The 23,081-nt window shown below is 41.4% G+C and overlaps 1 protein-coding gene and 1 long non-coding RNA gene across 4 annotated transcripts in view; both read right to left on the bottom strand.

The window, feature by feature from the left end:
• RORA (RAR related orphan receptor A) overlaps positions 1-23,081 on the bottom strand; it is a 552,151-nt gene that overhangs the window by 397,420 nt on the left and 131,650 nt on the right. The gene's annotated exons all lie outside the window — the stretch shown is intronic.
• LOC142818362 (uncharacterized) overlaps positions 1-23,081 on the bottom strand; it is a 118,061-nt gene that overhangs the window by 984 nt on the left and 93,996 nt on the right. The window lies entirely within an intron of this gene.

Below are 23,081 nucleotides of genomic sequence, written 5' to 3'. Positions count from 1 at the left end.
GTCCAGCCTACTTCTGATCAGTGTGCACGTGCAATGCTCAGTATTTCTTCAATTCTGTGCTATGGCTGACTGTGATATCGGTCCCAACACGAGCCACAGAAACATTTAAACTTCCTCTACCCATGAAGCCCATGGAAGCCCTAGAACTTATGATGAACATGAGAAGTCTGGTCTTCATATTCATTACAGATGGGTCTGAACCCCACAATCTTATTTGGAGCCAATGTTAACTGAACTCAGAGGTGTTCAGATTGGGGTTTTTCACTTGGGCAGTTTAGTTAAGAAACAGCTCTTTAAAGGACATTAATGATTAGCTAGGTGTCCTGAAAGTTTGTTGCAGACCCAAGACAGTTATTAATACCATTGTCCCCAATAGCATTAATGCTATTTTAATTGTCTTATAGAAATCACAAGTAATATATGTATGTATATAAAGTTATATGAATTAAACGTTCAGTCCTTTACTAGCTGCAGATAGAAAGATCTCCAGTGTCTGAGCCACCACCATGGGACCTTTCATGGTCCCCAGATTCACACATATCCATTTAGTTCTTAAGTGATTTACGAAATATACATAAAATACATTTCTGTGCCAAAGTCCCAATATAAAACTGTATTCCTATGGAGATAAATTTCACAAAAATACTACAAAGAAGTAGAAACAAATATAGTATGAAATAGAAATATTAAATGTAAGTTCAAATATGTATTTCAGATCATCTTAAATGTCTCCGCCTGACCTCCAAACCGATTAATAATACATTCTAAGAACATTAAAGTATTCAGATCCCTAATCTATTCTGACACCATAAGAACACATTCTGTTGTCCAGAATCTCATTACAAATGTTCCTGCTACTGACAATGATATTTCCACCCTTTTCTTTTGAAGGATCTTATATTAAAGAGCTTTTAAACTATTTTAAAAGCATACATCTGGACAGAAGAAACTGTTATGTCGTGGGGAGTTTCACAGCATAGGAATAAATCAGTGGAAAGGCAGAGAGCTGAAGTAGTTGCTAGTGTCCATTTTATTGCATAGCACAAAACACACTAGAACAGTGGTCCCCAACCTTTCGAGGTTGTCGGGCGCCAGGGGGCGTGGCCGTTCGCCCGCCGGACGCGGACACTTGCGCCCCGGGGGCGGCACCCCCCATAGCCGCAGGCCCGGGGGCGCTCCCCCCCCATAGCTGCATGCCCGGGGCCGGCGCTCCCCCCGCCAAGCGCCGCGCGCCCGGCGCTCCCCCCGCCATGCGCCCGGTGCCAGGCCAGCCCCGAGCACCTGGCGGGCGCATGGAAATGCCCCCACGGGCGCCATGGCACCCGCGGGCACCGTGTTGGGGACCACGGCACTAGAACAAGCCCAGACTAGCTGGGCTGACCCCAGTGACCTACTCAGTTACCATAACAACAAGATCTATATCTACAACCCCAATATACAACAGAAACCAAAAGCACTTGGAACACCTCTCATATGCTCTATATCTGATAAGCAGTCAGATCTATTTTTTCATTTCCAATGACACTTTTGTTGGAGGTTTGGCAGCCAGTTCTGCAGAAGAATTAGAAAACTACCTTCACTGGCTTTTATTTCAAAAGTTTGTTGTAACATCCATTTTCCTTCTCAACATGAGGCTGCCATCATTGATCTTTGGTTCAGATACCTTCATTAATTACTGCTATTAATCATAACTCCAGGTTGAACCTCCCTGATCTGGCACCCTTGGGATCTCAAGGGTCCTGAAGCAGGGAACTGGCCAGGCCAGGGGAGGTCAATGCTGACCTCTCAGCTCTTGGTTGCTGGGGCATCGGCCCTTTCTCTCCCCAAGAGTGCTGGAGTTCCTCTCCGCTGGCCAGCTGGCTACGGCTCCTCTCTGCTCTGCCAGCCAGCCAGACCTCCCCTGCCAGCTCCCAGGGAAGTCTGGATTAGAGAGCCCCAGGGACTGATAGTGGAGCCATACTATCTTTGTTTCTATTTCTTTGTAGTATTTTTGTGAAATTTATCTCCATAGGAATACGGTTTTATATTGGCACTTTGGCACAGAAATGTATTTTATGCATATTTTGTAAATCACTTAAGAACTAAATGGATATGTGTGAATCTAGGGACCATGAAAGGTCCCATGGTGGTGGCTCAGACTCTGGAGATCTTTCTATCCACAGCTAGTAAAGGACTGAAAGTTTAATTCATATAATTCAACCTGTATTGCATAGGGTATGATCAAGACCGGGACTGCATTTTGCCAGACATGGTACAAACAGGCAGTGAACAATCCCTGCCACAAAGAGCTTACATACTTTTCCAGTATGTTTGTGTCTTTAAAATATACTCACTCTTATCTACAGCATAACAATTCTCTCTCAAAAATGTTGTGTGTTTCATATTCTGAGATTACTGGCAAAATACTTTTCCACTTGGTAGACTTGAAAGGACTAAATTCTTAATTATGTGGGCAGTGCAGGATTTATAAAATCCTTAACTATTCATTTCCTTTTAATCACATGGGCTTTGTAAAGGAAGTGACAGAAAAATACTTTATTGTCCCCTAGCAATATTACTATGTATAAAAAGCAACATTTTTTCATCTGGGATTTCCCTGTTTCCTTTCACATTTTTTTTTATTTAATCACATTTTTTCTTGATATAGTCCAATGAAGATACCATTCTAATAATTCAAACAAATTGGACAGAACGTGACAGTGGGTTATAAAACAAATGAAGCAGTGTCTGGTGCCGCCCGAGCAAATCATTGTTCCCAGAGTAGCGCACACCTGCCAACACAGTGAACACGCAGGAGTTAGCAACGCACAAATGGGATGTGCAGTCTTTCCTTTCTCAGCAAATTAATGCCCCAATTCTGAAAGTGCACACGTGTTGAACTTAACACACACTAGCAATCCCACTGACTTGCATAAAGATGAGCACACGTGAATATTTACATGATCAGGGCTTAAGTCTCAAACGCAAGACTAGAATGCACAGTTCTTCATTCCAGGGCCATGCCTAGCTCAGGCTGCAGGCCTCCTCACCAAGTCACTGACCTTCCCCAAGAGGGGCTTATATATATAGGTGCCAACTCCGTGAGTGCTCTGGGGCCTCCTGTGCCACAAAAGCCCTACTGACCAACTCCTCCCCTCATTCCCAGCCCTTCCAGAGAGCCACACACAGCTGATTCAGATGGTCACGCTCCAGGAGGAAGGGGTGGAGAAGAGGGAGGGTTGGGGTTGCCATCAAGGCACCTCAGGAATAGAGGACAACTGCATTTCATGCATAGAGGGGCCCAGGGCTGGGGGATGGATGGAGGGGGACAAGGGCACCATTTTGGAAAGGAGGGAAGGGGCTGCAGCCACACAAACCGGTCGCTGCTGCACTTCTTCCTCTTCCTCAGACTCGCAGGGAGCGAGAGGAAAATACACAGCGTCCCACATTTCTCCTCTGCCCTCCCCTCAGCAGCCAGGATCAAGAGGAAGCACAAGATGCGCATTTCCCCCTCACTCCCTGATAGTCAGGAGAAGAGGAAGAAGACCTGGTATGTGTGGCTACAGCCTCCACTCTGCCCCCCAAAAGGATGCTGGTGGGATGGCTAGAGACTGGGCAGCCCTGGATGGGGGGCACACACATCCTCAGCCAGCCGCTTTCACCTGTCCAGCTACCTGCTGCTTAGTAAGGCAGCCTGCAGGAGCACCCTGGAGCCCAGCCCAGCTAGAAACAGCTATAGACGAGTTCCCCAGCCAGCCAGCTTCTTCTTGCTGGTGTGCCGCTCCAGGGCTCGCTGGCTCACTTCCACCTCAAGAGAAAAACAGAGGACAGAAAGGCGGCCTGTTTCATATCAACAGAGGACGGGTAGCAAAAAACAGGGCTGTCCTCTCTAAAAGAGGACAGCCACCCTAAGGGTGGAGCAGAGATGGGGCAGTGGTTTGGGGAAGGGATGGAGTAGGGGAAGGGGGCGGAGAACACAGATGGAGAAGGAGTTTGGGCACCCCCAGCAAGATGACAATTTGGTGCCTATGGTTGTATCATTGGGGGAAAAAGACTAGCAATAATGACCTGCACTTTGCTGTCACTTTCCCATCTGTAGGTCTGAAAGCACTAAACCAAGAATAGTGAGTATCAGGATATTAAAATCACGATTTGAACCCACTTGAATGTGAGGTACTGGGCTCTATTAGCGAAGCTATGTATCTACTACATTGTATAGCAGGATTGTGTTTCCAGCTGTCAAATGATTCCTATGTAACCCGCGGCAAGTTATCAGCTCTGTTCCTCTACTCCCAATCTAAAAAATGCCACGCCAAAAAGGAGCATTTTGATGAAGCATGCTGAAACCAAGAGCCATTTTATCTGATCCCAGAATTTTCTTTCTCTTTTGAAAGGTAGTTGAAATGGGCTCTGAACTCCACAGTGAAAATATTCTCCCTCACTGATGTTTCCTCTTTGTTATTACAGTTGCCCGAGAACCATAGCGAATTTTCAAATGTCAATCTCTCAAATATCTTATCACTACTCTCGAAAGTGCACCATCCAACACTGTGAGGGACTCAACCCACTACAGCAAAGCCCTTACGCACATGCTTTAGTATGAGATCAAAGTTCTGTTACCTTATCTGAATGGATTTTGTTTAGCATACTTAAGGACACAGAGAAACATGAGACACTGCACATATTGCAAAAAAGAGATTAAGAAGCATTTACTCAAATGTAATGAAAACATTCAGAAAATGTTCCAGTTATCTATGAGCCTTGAATGCTATGTGTTTGAACAGTACGAGGATTTCTCCCTCCCCATACTTTTTAGCGTTACAAGGGGGAATAAGTTCAACCTGATGATAGACTGTGGCTGGAACCTTAGATACAAAGAAGAGGTTATCCTCTCTCCCCATGTACCTTCACCCATCTGCTGAATTGAGCTTGCAACCCGTGCCTTCACCTCCATCACTTCCTCATAATTAGCCAATCAGATCCTGCAAACAGCATTCAGCTGATAGCGTCAGGATGGTAAAGCTTGTCATGTAACATGACAACATCCATTGAGAATGACTGAAACTGAGTAAATGAAAACAGCTACTGTATTTGCTGGAACTACATCGCTGTCTTGCATCTCAAGGATAATTTTTGTTCTTGTTCTCTAAAAAAAAAAAAAAATTAAGTATTTCCCCTGATGGAAGGCACTATGCCAATAGAACCACTTCAACAGCTCAAGGGGATTCTAGCAGATTTAAATCCTTAGTTGAGTTTTATTTTTCAATATCAAGAAAAGAGTTGCAAATGCATTTGCTAGTTATAATGTCAACCCTAGCAGTGTTGGTGCCCTACGCAGCCCAGCTCTGGTACCTCCCCGATGGGGGCTGAAGCTGTGGGGAAAAGGTGTTGCCAATTCTCCTGGGCAGAACAGAGCAGATGCCATTTACTGTAGTGACATCTGGGAGAGTTGGCAACCTGGAGCAGGGCTGGGAGGGAGGTCTGGGCTGGAGGAGCAGCAGGAGCCCATGCAGACAGCAAGAGGGAAGTGGCACTTTTAAGAGGAGAACGCTACTTCTCTCTAGCCGGCCACTGCACGGCTGCCGCTGCTCAGTTCTCCAGCCCGCAAGGGCTGCTCGCCTCTGCTTGGTGAACCGGGGCTGGGCACCGAGCTCTGGAGGGACTGCTGGGGGATGGATTGGGGGGTGGCCAGCCAGGGGTTGGTGCTGGGGGCGGCCGGAGCCCATAGGCAGCACATAGCTGCAGAGGGCTTATGAAATTTGGGGCAGTTCAGTATGTGGCTGCATATTTTGCCTATTGATAGGGACAGTCCTGAATATCTGTCACTCATTTGTGAACGAATACTACAAAACCTCTCTCGTAAACTCCAGGCCAAAACTGTGCTCTTATTCACAATTATGTAACTCCAAATAAGTCAATGGGAGAGGAGTGCACATAGCCAAAAACTGGAACTTAGTTGCATTTGTTCAGTGAACTACAGTCTGTCTATGGTGCAAAGAGACTTGCAATATGCATCATGTTTTAGAGGAACTATTTTAAACGGTAGAAATGCCTTATTTTATTCAAGTCTATATTTCTGAATAAAGTACTATTTTAGAATTAAAATGTAAATCCTATACATTTCGCATATCATACAGGCGGCTGGGAAAGCGTCACAAGTCGGGGGCGCTGTAACTCGAACCCTCATTTACGATAGGCGCCGTGTGCCATCGTAAATGTGGGGCCGAGGAGGTAAGTCAGGGATTTTCGGCCCCTTCTGCACTTACAAAAGTCGTTGTAAGTGTGGGGGATCGTAACTTGGGCAGTTGGAAGTCGGGGGTTTCCTGTACATCATACATTATATTTTTTACCTCTCCTCAGGTTTCAGAAAGGTGGATTTCCTGCCATAATCAGTACAGAAACCATACCTTATGTCTACACGGAGAATTTTTTCAATATGATTTTCATGATAAATACATTTTCACTAAGCCCCTAAGTAAGAAAACAGTTCAGTTCATGCTTTAAGTTGAGGGATGAACTTAAGTATCTTTTTAGAGCTCAGAGCACTTAAGCATGTGCTTAAAACTTCAGTGATTTGCTGGATGAGTTTATGTGCTAATTCACTCTTATGAATTTCTGTCATAGCCAGCTTGCAATTTACAAGACTTTCCCTAATAATTTTAAAGAAAGAATAAAATTTACTTTTGGTAGAAACATCTTTTCAATAACTTGTTGGAGAATGGTTTTTCAAGCATGCAAGAAAAGGAAAGAAAATATGTTCTATTAGCTTGTGATATATTAATCGAAATATGTTCTCCTCATAGGACTAGATCTAACTTTTGTATGACTGCATACACTAGCCTAGGGATGTTAAATATCGGTTAATTGAATAGTCGATTAACCTCATGAATTCTTATCAGTTACGCAACTAGTCTATAGTCCCCAAGGTGGCGCCAACAGCCAGTGTGCTCCAGCCCCACTCCCGAGTAGCCCCCTGCCACTCCACACTGCTCCCTCTGAAACAGAGGCAGCAGTGCGGGGTGCCAAAAGGCAGTTGGTCCACAAGGAGAGGCCGTTTAAAAACCAGCTCTCCTCACAGACTGGCTGCCTGTTGCCCCGTGCTAAGCTCCCAGACCCGGTGCGAACCAGGACTGAGCTGGCCAGCCTGCTAAAAATGTACTGGGGGAGGGGGGAAAATATATATAGTCTATAGCATTAAACAATAAGCTTTTGCGTATCAGTTAATCAACTACACTATTACATCTCTATACTAGCCTACTTGTTTTTTCCATTCTAGAATCAGTCCACCGATTCTGTTAAGAGTTTTACAAAAGACCAGCACATACTATCTTTTGAACAGAAATAATTTTAGACTATAATCAAAGACACAGACAATTGCTAGAAGAGCAGTTTAACCAGGGTGGTACACCAGGGTGGTTATGCCACCTAGTGATATTTGTTATGTATTGTTCTAATCCCAAAATGAGAACTCGTAAGTCTGCAGTGCTGAACCTGGTTAGCATATCTGACACACATTTAGAATTTAGAAGTTCTCAGCCCTGGAGCAGTGGCAGTGTTTACTATTCCCAGCAGGGATCATCCAGGCTTATTCTATGGGGAAATTATATTTTGGAAGAAAGAGGTTTTTAGGGACACTGTGAAATAAGCCTCTGGAAAAAAGAAAGACTGTAGCTCAAGAAAGGTGTCAGCAAAAGACAATTCTCAAAAGCTTTTATTTACATATTACACAGTCACATCCATAATCTTCTAAACAAACAGCCGCAATACAGGTAGCAAGGATCTACCATCACTCCCCAACAGGAGGGGATCTTTGCAGCCGTAGGAAAAGCCTTTGAGCTTCACATAAGTCAAAGGTAGGGCTAAGGCAGATATGGAGGGCAAATCACAGTCACACAAATAAGAACAAGGCAACATCAAGCTAAAACCACCAGAGCAGTTGCTCTATCTACTTCAAAAAGGGGGATATTTCCCCATAAGTCAGTCACCTATTTATGACTTTGATTTATTCTCTTTACACACGGCAAAGATTCTGTCTCATTATTTTCTCTGTGCATATCAAAAATGGCCCCATTACAAAAGATCCTAATGAGCTTTACAGGGAGATACAGTGTAAAAACTATATTAAAGATGTACCCAAAATAAATACAAAGGATCTGAAAACATCCTTTCATAGCTGGGCCAAAGGCTCTAAATGACCAAGTAAACCAAAATCCCACAAAATCTGGATTCTACCTTACTAGCTGAGGCACGTGTCTAAATTATTTATGAACAGGAATTACTTCAGCCAGCACTGGGGCAGAACACGGTAACTGTTTAACAGTGCACGGAGCCATGACATGACAGTGTGAAGACAGGAGGAGAAAAATGACTTTTCCTACACTTGAACCTTAATGGGAGATTTTCAGGCAAGCAGAAGGATGCTACACAAACAGCTTACTGCGATCAAGAAACCAAACGCTTGTGAAAAGGGACATCGTTTTGGGGGGTGAGCGGGAGGAAGAGAGGGTTAGTGGCCAGAACTGGTTAGGACTTTGGTTTTAATTATTTAAAAGAAACCCAACTAGTGCTACTGTGTCTCCAGGCAACATACCGGAGCATTCATCACTAGTTTACAAAAAAGAACGCCATTTGTTGATTCATTAGCATTACACTTCCTACAGCAACTTGGTATTCCCTTGAGGTCTTCCATCCAAATACTGACCCATCTGATGAGAGCTCAAAATAAAAGGTGGTACGATGGCAAGGAAAAGGCAAAAATAAAAGTTGGCAGGACAGAACTTTTTCATGGGTGGTCTAAATAGAAAGTTTCTTGCTGTTCCAAATGCTCAGAATCTTTCCTACTCACTCTCTAAGCACTCAGTGAGCTTCTTGCAGGATGGGCACTGGACCAATAGGACTTAATTTTCTCCTCAACAGAAACTGCAATAGCATTAGGCTAATACTCTGCCAACAGCTTCACTGAGCAATCTGCAAATAATTCAAAAGCAAGATGGCTAGTTAGGCATGATGTTGTCAGTCCTAAATTACAGAAGCGTACATACAATAATAGTACTGTTTGCACTGTTACCATCAAAGTTTATATCAGTGCAATTAACCCTGTTAGTATTACAACACTGAAAAGATCAGACATTACTCTATATGCCACAATAAATGTGACAGATAGGACCATTAATTTTCAGAATTAGAACTTGCAAGTATTTTATTAACTTTCAAATGAAGAGTAAAATAGCAAAGATATCCTACTGTACATATTTTATATCTTCCTACAAAACCTAAATCATTTTTATTAAACAGAAGTGGTAAAAATATTTTTTAGATTGATGAGCTTCATCATCTATTGCGCATGACAACTGCTATCATTTGAACAAAAAATTTGCTCTTTTGCTGATTTCAATTCCTTTATTAGACTAGTTATTTTAAAATAGCATTAGAGAGTATTCAAAGCACACCTACCTCCTGGAATACCATTACATTTTCCAGATACAGCTAGACAAAACTGCCCATTTAGGTATCTGAATGGCCCAAACAGAATACACCCCTTTGTTCAGCTGATTTCAGTGGAATACTGTAGGCTAAGCTGACCAGCAGTGGAATCTATCACATAGTGTACTCGATACTGGAAAACACAGGAGCCCAAATTTTCAAAAATGCATGACTTAGGCACTAAGGGGAATCCAAATCTAAGTCAAACTGAGACCAAGAGTTCAAGCCCTATCACTTTGCAACATAGATTCACCCCCACTTGCTTCATGTTCTGGAATCTGCCAGAAGTATTCCACAATCCTACAGGATGACTTTCTTTGTCCTCTGGACAAGTTTTCACACAGTCTGGGATGTGGTTGGTTAGTTTTAGGTGGGTCTGTGTATTCTATCATGGACTCAGAGCCCTGGGTTTCGAACCAGATTAGAAAATTCTTAACCTAGGGTTGACAATCAGTGCAGACACTCTGGCTACGTCTATACTGCACTCTTCTTCCGCAAAAGCTTATGCAAATGAAGCTCAGAGTAGAATATCGCTGCACTTCATTTGCATAATTAATTAGGGGCCGTTTTTGTGCAAAAAGGAGCCCTCTACACAGCTCCTTTTTGCACAAAAGCCTCTTGGGCAAAAACGGCCACTAGTTATGTAAATGAAGCTTCTACTCCATGCTTCATTTGCATAAGCTTTTGCAGAAGGATGCAGTATAGATTTAGCCCCAAGCCCTGAGTTCTCTAACCCAAAGTCCACTGCCCTGAGTTTCACTAACTCTCAGTTTACTAGTGTAGACCTGCCATGTCTTACCTCAGAAGCCTAAATCCAAATGACATGCAATGAGACTTAGACTCATAGGTCGCTTTTGAAAATGGGCTTTATGCTACTAAGTCACTGGGATGTCTGAGAACTTTGTCACAGAGCTTTTCTAACCCATCCCAGTAAAAATCTGATTTTTTCTCTTGCTCTGATTCAAATACAGCCTGCTTTCAAGCTGACCTAAACCACCCAACTGTTCACTCCATCCTCCAGCTTCATACCACAATTAAATTACAAGATGTCTCTACTGTGTACCTTCTGTTTTCACAGGGGAAAGCACAACAGCTTGATGATAGAAACACAAAATATTAAAACCAAAGGAAATATGGTATATTCATAAGAACATAGCTTGATGAATCAGGTAACTCCTGCCCCCTGTGACATACCTGTGATGACACTCATCCAAATCACTTGATTTTTTGCTCTTCTTTTAGAGAATGACTTTGTACAGAAAAGAGCAAGAGAAGACAAGAGATCAATTCAGAAAAATATATACTCAGATGTTTTTTTGGGTGGAAAAAGAACACTGTCCGTTTGTAAGTGCCTTGAATTGCACTTTTTATATTAATATGAGAAAATGTATAAATGCATTTATCTTTTTTAGCAAGAGTTAAAATAAAACAGGGTATAACTTCAGTGCATTTTTCATGGGATGTGCACATTATGCTTTTAACAGGCATTCATTCGGAGCACTCCATTAAGTATATATTACACTGTCTGCTTGACAGAAAATGTATTTTTGCAGTAAATTAAATTTGCTTTTGTAGTTTAGTTTTTGCATTCTCAGTGCATATATGTTTTGAAAAGGCATTGTTTCCCTAGCAAAATCTATTGTATTCCACTTGCTCATGAAAACTATAGAGTAGTTTGTGTGTGAAAAATGTAGGCTTTCTTCACAACAAATCTTCTCAGATTGAATTTAACAGAAAAGAAACTAGAATAGCAAAAATGTTTACATTATTTTATTCCCCATATTTGTAATAACTTTTTAAAAGCAGGATAGATTTTCAAAACTGTCCCTGTCCCCACATCCTTCTTCCCTATTAAATCTATCCTGCTTTTCTCTGACACTCGTTGTTTGTATGTTTTTTCTTTTCTGATGACCAAATGGCACTTCACATGGCTTTGTCTGTGAAACCAGCAACTTCGTTACAGGTTTCTTAGTATAGCAGTTCTCCAACCTAATCATTCCAAAGGTCGTGCCTTTTAAAAATAATCATCTAACAGAGAAAGCTTTTTTCCTACTCTCTCATAACCTGGCTAATTCTCAAGGGTATGTCTACACTACCCCGCTAGTTCGAACTAGCGGGGTAATGTAGGCATACCGCACTTGCAACTGAAGCCCGGGATTTGAATTTCCCGGGCTTCATTTGCATAAACTGGGCGTTGCCATTTTTAAATCCCTGCTCGTTCGAACCCCGTGCCGCGCGGCTACACGCGGCACGAACTAGGTAGTTCGGACTAGGCTTCGGGGTTCGAACGAGCAGGGATTTAAAAATGGCGGCGCCCAGTTTATGCAAATGAAGCCCGGGAAATTCAAATCCCGGGCTTCATTTGCAAGTGCGGTATGCCTACATTACCCTCCTAGTTCGAACTAGGAGGGTAGTGTAGACATACCCCAAAGTACTTCATGAGAAGCCATTAATGGTTCATAAACCGTAAATGCATGGTATTAGTTTGTGCAATATCTGCTAGTTTTAACAGGAGAAACCAAAATATTTTTTGTCTTGGTCCTAAAAACAGTTTTTTAAAAAAAACCCTAATTGATTAAGAGTGTAGTAGACATTTTTAATAAGCCTACTTGCAATCCAGATATCATATTGAGTGAGTGAGAGAAGTACAGTGCAAAAGGGGTTTGTGGGTATTTCAAGGCCAAACCAATTTCTGTGGCGAAAGAGGATTTGAAGAAGCAAAAGATGTACCAGGCCACGTTACTGTAATACTGTATTGATTGGTTCAGTCCAATTGCCACAAAGTTCTGTTCAGCCTCATAAATGAATGTTCCTGTAAAGGCTCTCTAATCCTCCCTTCAATATAGAATCCAACATGAGTGGTATGGGGGGAGGGAGGGATGGCGTGAGGCTGTGGTGACAAGGGTAAGCAATTCCATGCACTTAGAGCACAGGGGTGTTCGGGGTGAGAAGAATGTGATGATGGGTGGTGTGCTCTTGAGTTCTGTTGGGGAGGCTGTAATGTCGGTATGTGAATTCCTAGGGTGGCAAAGGCATGGCACTGATCCTGAGCACACTTTGGGGGGGGGGGGGTATGATAGAACTGTCAGCATGCTGGTGAGGTGGTGGCAGCGGTTAAGAGTATGCATTTATTGATCGTGTAGGGCAATAGGGTAGCATGCACCTGCTGGCCAAGGGGCGGTAAGTCACACATGCTGGCCATACTGGCAGTGGGGGAGATTTAGGGAGCTGTTTGTGAGTTCCTCTATTGAGTAGGACAGAATTTGAACATATTGGTGGCCAGGGTTTGTGTGAGCATGTGAGTGTCATGTGAGTCTATGTATACAAAGCGGGAACTTAAAACTAGCCCCTCCTCTCTTTCATCCAATAAATTTCTGAGTTGAAAAGGCATCAACTTTAATGCAATAAAACTCAACAGGACTTGAAATTAACCTTTTAGTGAATCTTGCAAATTCAATGTGAAATTACAGCGCTGGCTGTTGTGTGACATTTTTGTAGGTGAAAACATCAAAGGCAGCCCTGACACAGACTGATCTACCTTTGAACACCCAAGGGTACCTAAAACTGCCACGTCTCTGCAGACTAGACAGATAGAGAGGAAAAAGAAAAAGAGATCTGAGATATTCCATTATTTAAAGCAAAGTCATTCTAACTAGGATTTAATTCAATCTTTTACACTTTGGTATTGCTGGGCTGGAGGTTAATACGTAAGTCGAAAGAGAAGTTCAGGATAAAAGTGAAAGAATATTATCTCTCATTGGCAGGCCATAATAATGGCTAAATACATTACATTTTCACTGTTAACATTTAGTCTCTCTCTTCGGCTACAATGCCTTAGACATACCTTTCTTTGGAGTTATGCAATAAACAAAAAAATAAAAATAAAAAACCAAGATACCCTTCTTTGAAGAGGAGAAAGCTGCAGTGCAACAATGATACAAAGTTTCTCCCCAGTAGTCTAACAATTTGGAGTATTCTCAATTTACTTTCAGACACTGACCTTGTCTACACTTTTATTTTGTTTCCTTAACTGTTACTGGCTCAGATGGAAAGCACATTATTGTAAGAGAGCTGCACATAAAGATAGGAGTCTGGATACAAATTCAGCTTTCACACAGTTCAGGGCAGATCCATTCTGATGTTCTGATTTAGATTGATCTATACTTCAGTTGCAAACCTTTTGTCTGTGCAAATCAGACACAGGACATCACTATTGCACTTGTAAACATTTCCAAGCACAGTTAGGTCATTTTCATTTATGTATAATACTTTTAGGTCCATGGCCTCCTTCTTGCACTGGACTGTCATTAATATTTCCCCTTAGGTACCAAATACCATGCTAAATAGAACAGTACAGTTGTAAAATCAGGTCTAGAACAGATGCTAGTTTTCTTATTTCTTCCCCTCCGCTGCCCCTTTGCTTTTCTGTTACTTAGTCTTTTTTCCATTTTCCCCCTTTATCTATATTATCTTTTCCAAAGGATGCCCTGCTTTGCAGTACCAGAATGGATCTAAGACAGATATCCAGACAGATGGAGTTTCCAAGCTAACCAATTTTTCTGACTTTTACCAAATCAGAAACATCAACTCAAACTGGAGACTGCTTGCATGCAATTTTATAAAGACATTTAAAAAGCTATATTTTTCATATGTCATGATGTAATGTCATCACACACGGTAAGTTCACAAGGACACTGTTGTAATTAAGTAACACCATGACAAAACACGGCCATGCAACATGCAACAGAATGTGACCAAACACAAGAACATAATAAAAAGACTAACAAATCTACTTCAACGATACATGCACAAGATCACTGCAGAAGGTCAAGCAAAATGACTCGGAAAGATTAATTACAGAGATCACCATAAAATACATCAATATTTCCTTGTCTTCAATACTGCCCATCTCATTTTCTAAAATCATTACTCACCTCACGCTGTACTGAACTCTTGGGTTTTCCAGTGGCCAGACTGCCGAGTCCCACATGTCCCACCTGGGAGCAAGCCGTTGAGATGCAGATTGTTAAGAGCACTGATTTGGCTCTGCCCTCACCCAGGCTGGCTTAGGAGCAGGTGGGAACAGTGGTTTGGTCCATTCACAACAGACCGTTGCCCTTGCAGAGGGAAACTGGGCCCAACTGAGACACACCCATTTTACTACTGCTGTTTCCTCTAGCCTATACACCGATCTAGCTTTCCTCAAGAGACACTGGTGTTAGTAACATACATAAACTAATAATATTTATGATCTGCTACTAAACACATGAACAAAATTTCCAGGGAAAGGGACAGAGTACACTTGCTACCTTCAAATTATGCATAGCTTCTTTCACAGAGAAAATCCAGTTTCCACCACATCTGAACTTCCTTCATGAAACAAAATCTTACATAGTCTGCCAAGAATCTCCACAGGGAGCAATCTCACCTTCTCAAATCCAGAGCATGAGAAATTAAGTGAAGCACTTGAAAAAGGAAAGAATTTTTAACTGGCCTCTCTTCTGATTCAACTCAATTTCTCAAGTTTCCTTTGCAGCTACTAACAATAGACACAGAGAAAGCTCAGAACTTAGCCAATGCTAGTCCTTTTAGATGAAGTTGCTAATTCTTACCTCACTTTCTCCCACCAACAGCGATTCTCCTACTTTGATCTTCATTTATCTGGATCAAAAAGAACCAGCTTCAATGAAACAAGAAAGATTTGCGGAGGCCCAGCTATCTCACAGTTTGTGGCAGTAGCAGATATGAGGTATGCATATCTTCTTTTTCATCCTCCAAAAGAAGAGATTTGAACCATTCTGCATAGGAAGAACATGGTTGGTTGATACCTGCTATAAATTAAAAACCTCTACATCAAGGATGGGGACCTTTTTTTGGGTTGGGGGCCCCTGACCCACAGAAAAATCAATTGGGCGGGGGGCAGCGGAGACTGGCATGCCAGTCTCCCCAGTGCTGTGGGAGAGGAGCCCTGAGCCCCAGAGACCTGATCCAAGCAAGCCAGGGACTGCATCTGGCCCCCTGGGTCTAAGGTTCCCCACTTGAACTCTACATCAACAAACAGAAAATCTCTTCATTTTTGATTTTCAGAGTTATAAGACAAAAGGGGGAAGGAAACTGCTAAACTTGATAGTAAGTTCATTAACACAGACCCAAAGAAGATAAATATTGTCTATCTTCTCTTCTTAAAATCTTATGCCATATCTACTCTACAGAGACTTACAAACCAGCATAATTTGCCTCTGTAGCTATCCTGGCATAATCCCCTAATGCAGATGCAGCCTAAACCAACAAAATGACACCAGCTTCATTGATGGAAGCATTCTTCTATCAACACAGTTGTGTTCTACACTGGGGATTAGGCTTGGCATCACTATGTGGATTTTTCATACCTGTGACTAACACAGTGATGTTGACCTACCGTTTAAGTATCCATCAAGCTTTAGGGTATGTGTACAATATTAAAAAAAACGACAGCAGCACTGTTGTGGTGCTGCATCTGCAGTACTGTGGTGCTGTAGTACTGACACTTAGGCTGCGTCTAGACTGGCATGATTTTGCGCAAATACTTTTAACGGAAAAGATTTGCTTTTGCGCAAAAGCATCCGTGCCAGTGTAGACGCTCTCTTGCGCAAGAAAGCTCCAGTGGCCGTTTTAGCCATCAGGCTTTCTTGCGCAAGAAATTAACGTGGCTGTCTACACTGGCCCTCTTGTGCAAGAATACTTATCCCTGAGTGGGAGCATCGGAGTATTTGCGCAAGAACCACTGATTTTGTACATTACAAAGTCAGTGTTCTTGCACAAATACTCGCGGCCAGTGTAGACAACTGCTTTTGTGCAAAATCATGCCAGTCGAGACGCACCCTTATTGCAGCACCAGAAAGCATTCTTCCATCACTGTAGTCAATTCACTTTTGCAACAGACCTGAGCAATGAAGTTACCTCAATAAAGTTGTACACAAGCTCTTTGTTTCCACACCAGCCAGAGAAACACCTTCCTCCACCCCGGCAATAAAAAAAGTGCTAACAGCTTGCACATTACAGACCACTGTAATATATAAAGACTGAGGGTGAAACTCAAACTCTCAAGAGAAAGAGCTCAATATGCCATGCAGTAACTGTGCACAGAGTCATTAAGGAGCACTGTGGTGTGGCTTAAGGTCTTTGCCAGGAGTCCTTGTTGAACTTCCTTTGCAGGGTAAAGCAGCTGCACAAAAGGAGGGTAGGTTCACGCTTCCAGGCCGTGTAGCCTCTGTGAGCAGCCCTGGACTAGGAGTTCTCCAAGTGAAATGTGAAAGGGCTGAGGAAGGAAATCATCACAGAATTCATTAAGCAATTAGGTTTAGGTGAAGTGGGAGGGGGTGGGGAAGGAGCACAAGATAGCTGATTCTGGAGACAGAGCAGTTCAAGGGAACAGATATTGGGTAGTGATAGAAATGTAGCCGTGTTAGTCTGGGGTAGCTGAAGCAAAATGCAGGACAATGTAGCACTTTAAAGACTAACAAGATGGTTTATTAGATGATGAGCTTTCGTGGGCCAGACCCACTTCCTCAGATCAAATAGTGGAAGAAAATAGTCACAACCATATATACCAAAGGATACAATTAAAAAAACTGAACACATATGAAAAGGACAAATCACATTTCAGAACAGGAGGGGGATGCAGGGCGGGGGGGGGGAGGAAGGAAGGTAAGTGTCTGTGAATTGATGATATTAGAGGTGGGGAGAGTGGGATGTTTGTGAGCTAATGGTATTAGAGGTGATAATTGGGGAAGCTATCTTGGTAATAGGTAAGATAGTTTGAGTGTTTGTTCATTCCTTCTCCGAGAGTGTCGAATTTTAACATGAATGTCCTCTGAACTGTCTCACCTGAAGGCTACACTAACCATGCAGAGTCCAACAGCACAGATGGCACCAGGTCAGCACAGGGCTCAAGTAACACTGGGAAATGGGAAGAGAGGACCATATGGCCTAGTAGTGACAGCACAACTAACTCACAGAATAACAGTCTACTAAAAATCAACGCAGTGTGCACTGAATAAGCACTAACAGCATTATTAGGAACCCTTTCCTCACCAAAACACCAATATTCCACAGCGGGAACTTTAGTTGTAGCTGTGTTGGTCCCCAACACTAGAGAGATATAAGGTGAGTGAGGTAGTAACTTTTTAGCTGGTCCAATAAAACATATTTCCTCACCTACCTTGTTTCTTGAATAATTCATGATGCACACACCGGGAGCTAATGACCTTTCTGATGATGTGGATCAAATATTCTGGAGATTGCTAATAGCTGTTTCTGGTATTTTTGTCTGGGTTTTTTTTAACGCTGATGCAGTGTGAGCGGGGCATGAAAAAAGTCTTTCCTCAAGTATTAAAAGGGGCACAATACATGGTGCGACAGACGGCTGGCTATACATTAGAAGCAAGAGGAAGACCAAGGAGAGGGAAGGCCCACTGGTCAATGAGGAGAGAGAAACAGTAACAGGAAACTTGGAAACGGCAGATATGCTCAATGACTTTTTTGTTTCGGTCTTCACCGAGAAGTCTGTAGGAATGCCTAACATAGTGAATGCTAGTGGGAAGGGGGTAGTTTTAGAAGGTAAAATAAAAAAAGAACAAGTTAAAAATCACCTAGAAAAGTTGGATGCCTGCAAGTCACCAGGGCCTGATGAAAGGCATCCTAGAATACTCAAGGAGCTGATAGAGGAGGTATCTGAGCCTCTAGCTATCATCTTTGGAAAATCATGGGAGACAGAAGAAATTCCAGAGGACTGGAAAAGGGCAATTATAGTGCCCATCTATAAAAAGGGAAATAAGAACAACCCAGGAAACTACAGACCAGTTAGTTTAACTTCTGTGCCAGGGAAGATAATGGAGCAAGTAATTAAGCAAATCATCTGTAAACACTTGGAAAGTGGCAAGGTGATAGGGAACAGCCAGCATGGATTTGTAAAGAACAAATCATGTCAAACCAATCTGATAGCTTTCTTTGATAGGATAACGAGTCTTGTGGATAAGGGAGAAGCGGTGGATGTGGTATACCTAGACTTTAGTAAGGCATTTGATATGGTCTCTCATGATATTCTTATCAATAAACTAGGTAAATACAACTTAGATGGGGCTACTATACTGGAAAGGCATAACAAGTGGGGTTCCGCAGGGGTCTGTTTTGGGACCGCCTCTGTTCAATATCTTCATCAACGATTTAGATATTGGTATAGAAAGTACGGTTATTAAGTTTGCAGATGATACCAAGCTGAGAGGGGTTGCAACTAATCTGGAGGATAGGGTCAAAATTCAAAATGACCTGGACAAATTGGAGAAATGGTCTGAGGAAAACAGGATGAAGTTTAATAAAGAAAAATGCAAAGTGCTCCACTTAGGAAGGAACAATCAGTTTCACACATACAGAATGGGAAGCGACGGTTTGGGAAGGAGTATGGCAGAAAGGGATCTAGGGGTTATAGTGGACTACAAGTTGAATATGAGTCAGCAGTGTGATGCTGTTGCAAAGAAAGCAAACGTGATTCTGGGATGCATTAACAGGTGTGTTGTGAGCAAGACACGAGAAATCATTCTTCCGCTCTACTCTGCACTGGTTAGGCCTCAGTTGGAGTATTGTGTTCAGTTCTGGGCACCGCATTTCAAGAAAGATGTGGAGAAATTGGAGAGGGTCCAGAGAAGAGCAACAAGAATGATTAAATGTCTAGAGAACATGACCTATGAGGGAAGGCTGAAGGAACTGGGTTTGTTTAGTTTAGAAAAGAGAAGATTGAGGGGGGACATGATAGCAGTTTTCAGATATCTAAAAGGGTGTCATAAAGAGGAGGGAGAAAAGTTGTTCATCTTGGCCTCTGAGGATAGAACAAGAAGCAATGGGCTTAAACTGCAGCAAGGGAGGTTTACGTTGGACATTAGGCAAAAGTTCTTAACTGTCAGGGTAGTCAAACACTGGAATAAATTGCCCAGGGAGGTTGTGGAATCTCCATCTGTGGAGATATTTAAGAGTAGGTTAGATAAATGTCTATCAGGGATGGTCTAGACAGTATTTGGTCCTGCCATGAGGGCAGGGGACTGGACTTGATGACCTCTCGAGGTCCCTTCCAGTCCTAGTATTCTATGACTCTATGAAAGTACATCCCTTGGAACATATACACAAGTGAAAAACAACTCTCTAATTTCATTATTTAAAATACTATTCACGAGGCATATTAAAACATGGGTGGACTAGGAAACTAAAGAAGGTCCTTATGCACTAATGCACTAATTTTTTAAAGGTCAACCACAATCATGCTGCGGAACCTAAGAGTACAAGAACATAAGAATGGCCATATTTGGTCAGAACATAGATCCATCTAGCTCAGTATCCTGTCTGTCGACAGTGGCCAGTACCAGATGTCCCAGAGGGAGGGAACACAACAGATACACCTCACATGATCCCTCCCCTGTCATTCACCTCCAGAGAAACAGAGGGCTAGGGACATCATTCCTACCCATTCTTGCTAATAGCCATTGATTGACCTAACCTCCATGAATCTATCTAGCTCTGTTTGAATTCTGTTAAAGTCCTAGTCTTCACCACATCCTCTGGCAAGGAGTTCCACAGGTTGATTGTGTGCTGAGTGAAGAAAAACTTCCTTTGGTTTGTTTTAAACCTGCTGCCCATTAATTTCATTTGATGACTCCTAGTTCTAATATTGTGGGAATAAAAATTTAAAAAATTAAATTAAATTTAATAAAATAAAATTAAAATAAATGAAAATAAAAATTTCACTTGATGACCCCCAGTTCTAATATTGTGGGAATAAATAAATAACTTTTCCTTATTCACTTTTTCCACACCAATCATGATTTTATAAACCTCTATCTTATCCCCCATGAGTCTCCTCTTTTCTAAACTAAAAAGTCCAAATCTTTTTAATCTCTCTTCGTGTGGGACCCGTTCCAAACCCCTAATCATTTTTGTTGCTCTTTTCTAAATCTGAACCTTATGTTCTTATGCTATATTCACTACGTTCTTCAGTACTTGGGATGAATCATGAAATACCTGCTCACAAAAGAATTAGGATTGCTTCCTTCTAATTCTCTGTTTACCATTACTCTTTTTAGATCACTTTATAAACTGTACAGCTGCAGGCTACGTTGCATTAGGTAACCTGAGATGGCTAATCCTTTTTATTTATGCAATAAGAAAGATGCCTGAACACATAACCTGGCATCATTTTCTTTGCAGTTAACAGACTGTCATTTCATCACCTTCTAATCATTAAAATTATACTTGTAAATCTGCCATTTTCAAATGTAAAAGTGCTAAAATGCACATGTATGATATTTCTGCAAGGTAGTGTGGTAACCCCAATAACCATGAGCCTGTTACTGATAACACACAAGCCAGGACAGGAACATTTGCTCTCACATCCAAACAGATGCAGATGTGATGCAAAAATTGTACATAAATTTATGTATCCACATGGAAATCTTATGCAATCCATGTCATCAACAAAGATACAAGTATTAATGTTAGCAGTAACAGCTCCATTGTAAACTATAGGGACATTTTGCTTTACAAAAAGTGATATAAATTATTGAAATGAGGTGCATGACAGCACAAAACATCTTATTTAATATGCATAAGGTTCCTTCTAGTTTATTTTGAAACGCTCATATATTGTGATTAAAACTGCCTGCAAAATAAAAATAAATGTAAATCTATAGGTATAGATATAGCATAAAAGTATAACAGTCCAACAGTCTTCACTCAGACAAAACTCATGGGGAGACAGAAAGTAAAAGTAACGTTTTATGTACATGAGTAAATGGTGTGCAAATGTGTGATTAGTCAGGCAATGAATTACCTCCAAATACCATTCCAGATGCTTCAACACACACTTTCATATTTAAAATACCAAGAATTTTTACTAATCTGTACACAGCCATTATTGATGTTCTCAAACAGTGCTGGATAAAAAAAACAATCCATTTAATTCTATTTAAACTAAATACAAATTTTAAAGAAATAAACCTATTTAAAATGGTTGTGTTATGGTCTAAATTTACTATAATGTATTAAACTAACTTAAATTCAGTGCAAAAATAATATTAAGCATTACATATTTGTTGCCAAGTTCTAAATATAATCAAGCTACTGAACTGGTGGAAATCATTGATTAAAGCATGGGGAAGAGAGTTGTCGAAGTGCTAAACTAGCTTTTCATAGCAGAAGCCTCTTCTGAAGGTGCAGGGAGCCTGTTTTCTTCATTTCAGTTCCTCCAAATAGTTCAGTTAAATGACTAGCTCACTCAAAGTTAGAAAATCAGTTGGAAGTTGAATAAAAACCAGTTGTGTGAGGATAAGTTCCACTGGTTCAAAAATCTTCATGACCAGAAATAAATAAGAAACAAAACAATTAATTAAATACAGATAATATGTCCTCTTTTAGTAAATAGTTTGTTTTAAATGCAAAACATGTTATGATAAACGTGTATCCAGGACATTTGAGTTATTTTTATTTAACAAATATATTTAAAAGGCTGATTTGTATATTTTAATTGTATTTTCATCCAATAAAGCAAGTTAAAAAGTGTTGTAAATAAGAAATGCATTATGCACCATTTTAAAAAAATAATAAAAAATGTAACCAGCAAATAAAAATGGTTACCAATCACTGGAAATCAACCTCTCTTTAGGAACCTAACCAAAGTACAAATGAAAAACAAGATTTAAATTCATGGTTGAAAACAAGTTTTCCTTCTTGCTGATTTAAATTATGATTAAAATCAGTGATTTAAATTGGATTTAAATAACTCCACCATGTCTCAACTCTCTGCCCCTCTCATCCTATATTATTAAAACTCTGATAGTGCCCAAAGGAACCTTACTCCGAATCAAGGTGCCTTTAGAGTAGGTGACATAAAAATACATACAAAGATGCAGTAGCAACCCCCAAGAGTATAGAGTCCAAGGACCTGATACATAAGAACAGCCACACTGGGTCAGATCAAAGATCCATTTAGCCCAGTACCCTATCTTTTAACAGTGGTCAATGCCAGATCAGCTGTGCAGCAGCCGCCTTGGGGTTTCCAAGTGGCAACTGATCTGGCATTGACCACTGTTAAAAGAAGGTGGGATTATTACAGCAGGTGATGTGCACAGAAAGACTTCTGGCTTTCATTTCCTTTAATGCTTTTGGTTTCTACACTTTTGAATGTGTAGCTTGAGAAACTCTGAATGGAATCTGAATGAGAAAGCTGTGAGCATCTGCTCTCTGAAAAATATATCCCTTTGAGAACTTGCCATGTTGGGCAACCAACACATCTACTGAAAAGTTTGGCCTATTGTGTCTGCAACAAGCCCCACTTGTTCTTATGAGGCTCCAGCAGAGCACAAAGGTCCTTTCCTACCCCACAGAGTGAGCAGTGGAGTCTGAGTGTGGAAGACTGACCAAGAGGTCAGGAAGACAACGTACAAAAGCATCACATTTGTGGTTGGCAAATGTCCCAAGAGTTGCTTTTGGTTGTATTTGTTTTGTTTGATGTATCAGAGTTCTCAAAGCTTCAATGGCAGAGTGTTACGGTGGAACATCAGGTTATACTTGCAGAAAATGCTACAGAATGCGGTGAA

This window comes from Pelodiscus sinensis, chromosome 14 (assembly GCF_049634645.1).
Source record: "Pelodiscus sinensis isolate JC-2024 chromosome 14, ASM4963464v1, whole genome shotgun sequence".
Classification (NCBI taxonomy): Eukaryota; Metazoa; Chordata; order Testudines; family Trionychidae; genus Pelodiscus; species Pelodiscus sinensis.
This window is presented reverse-complemented; position numbering and strand designations above follow the sequence as displayed.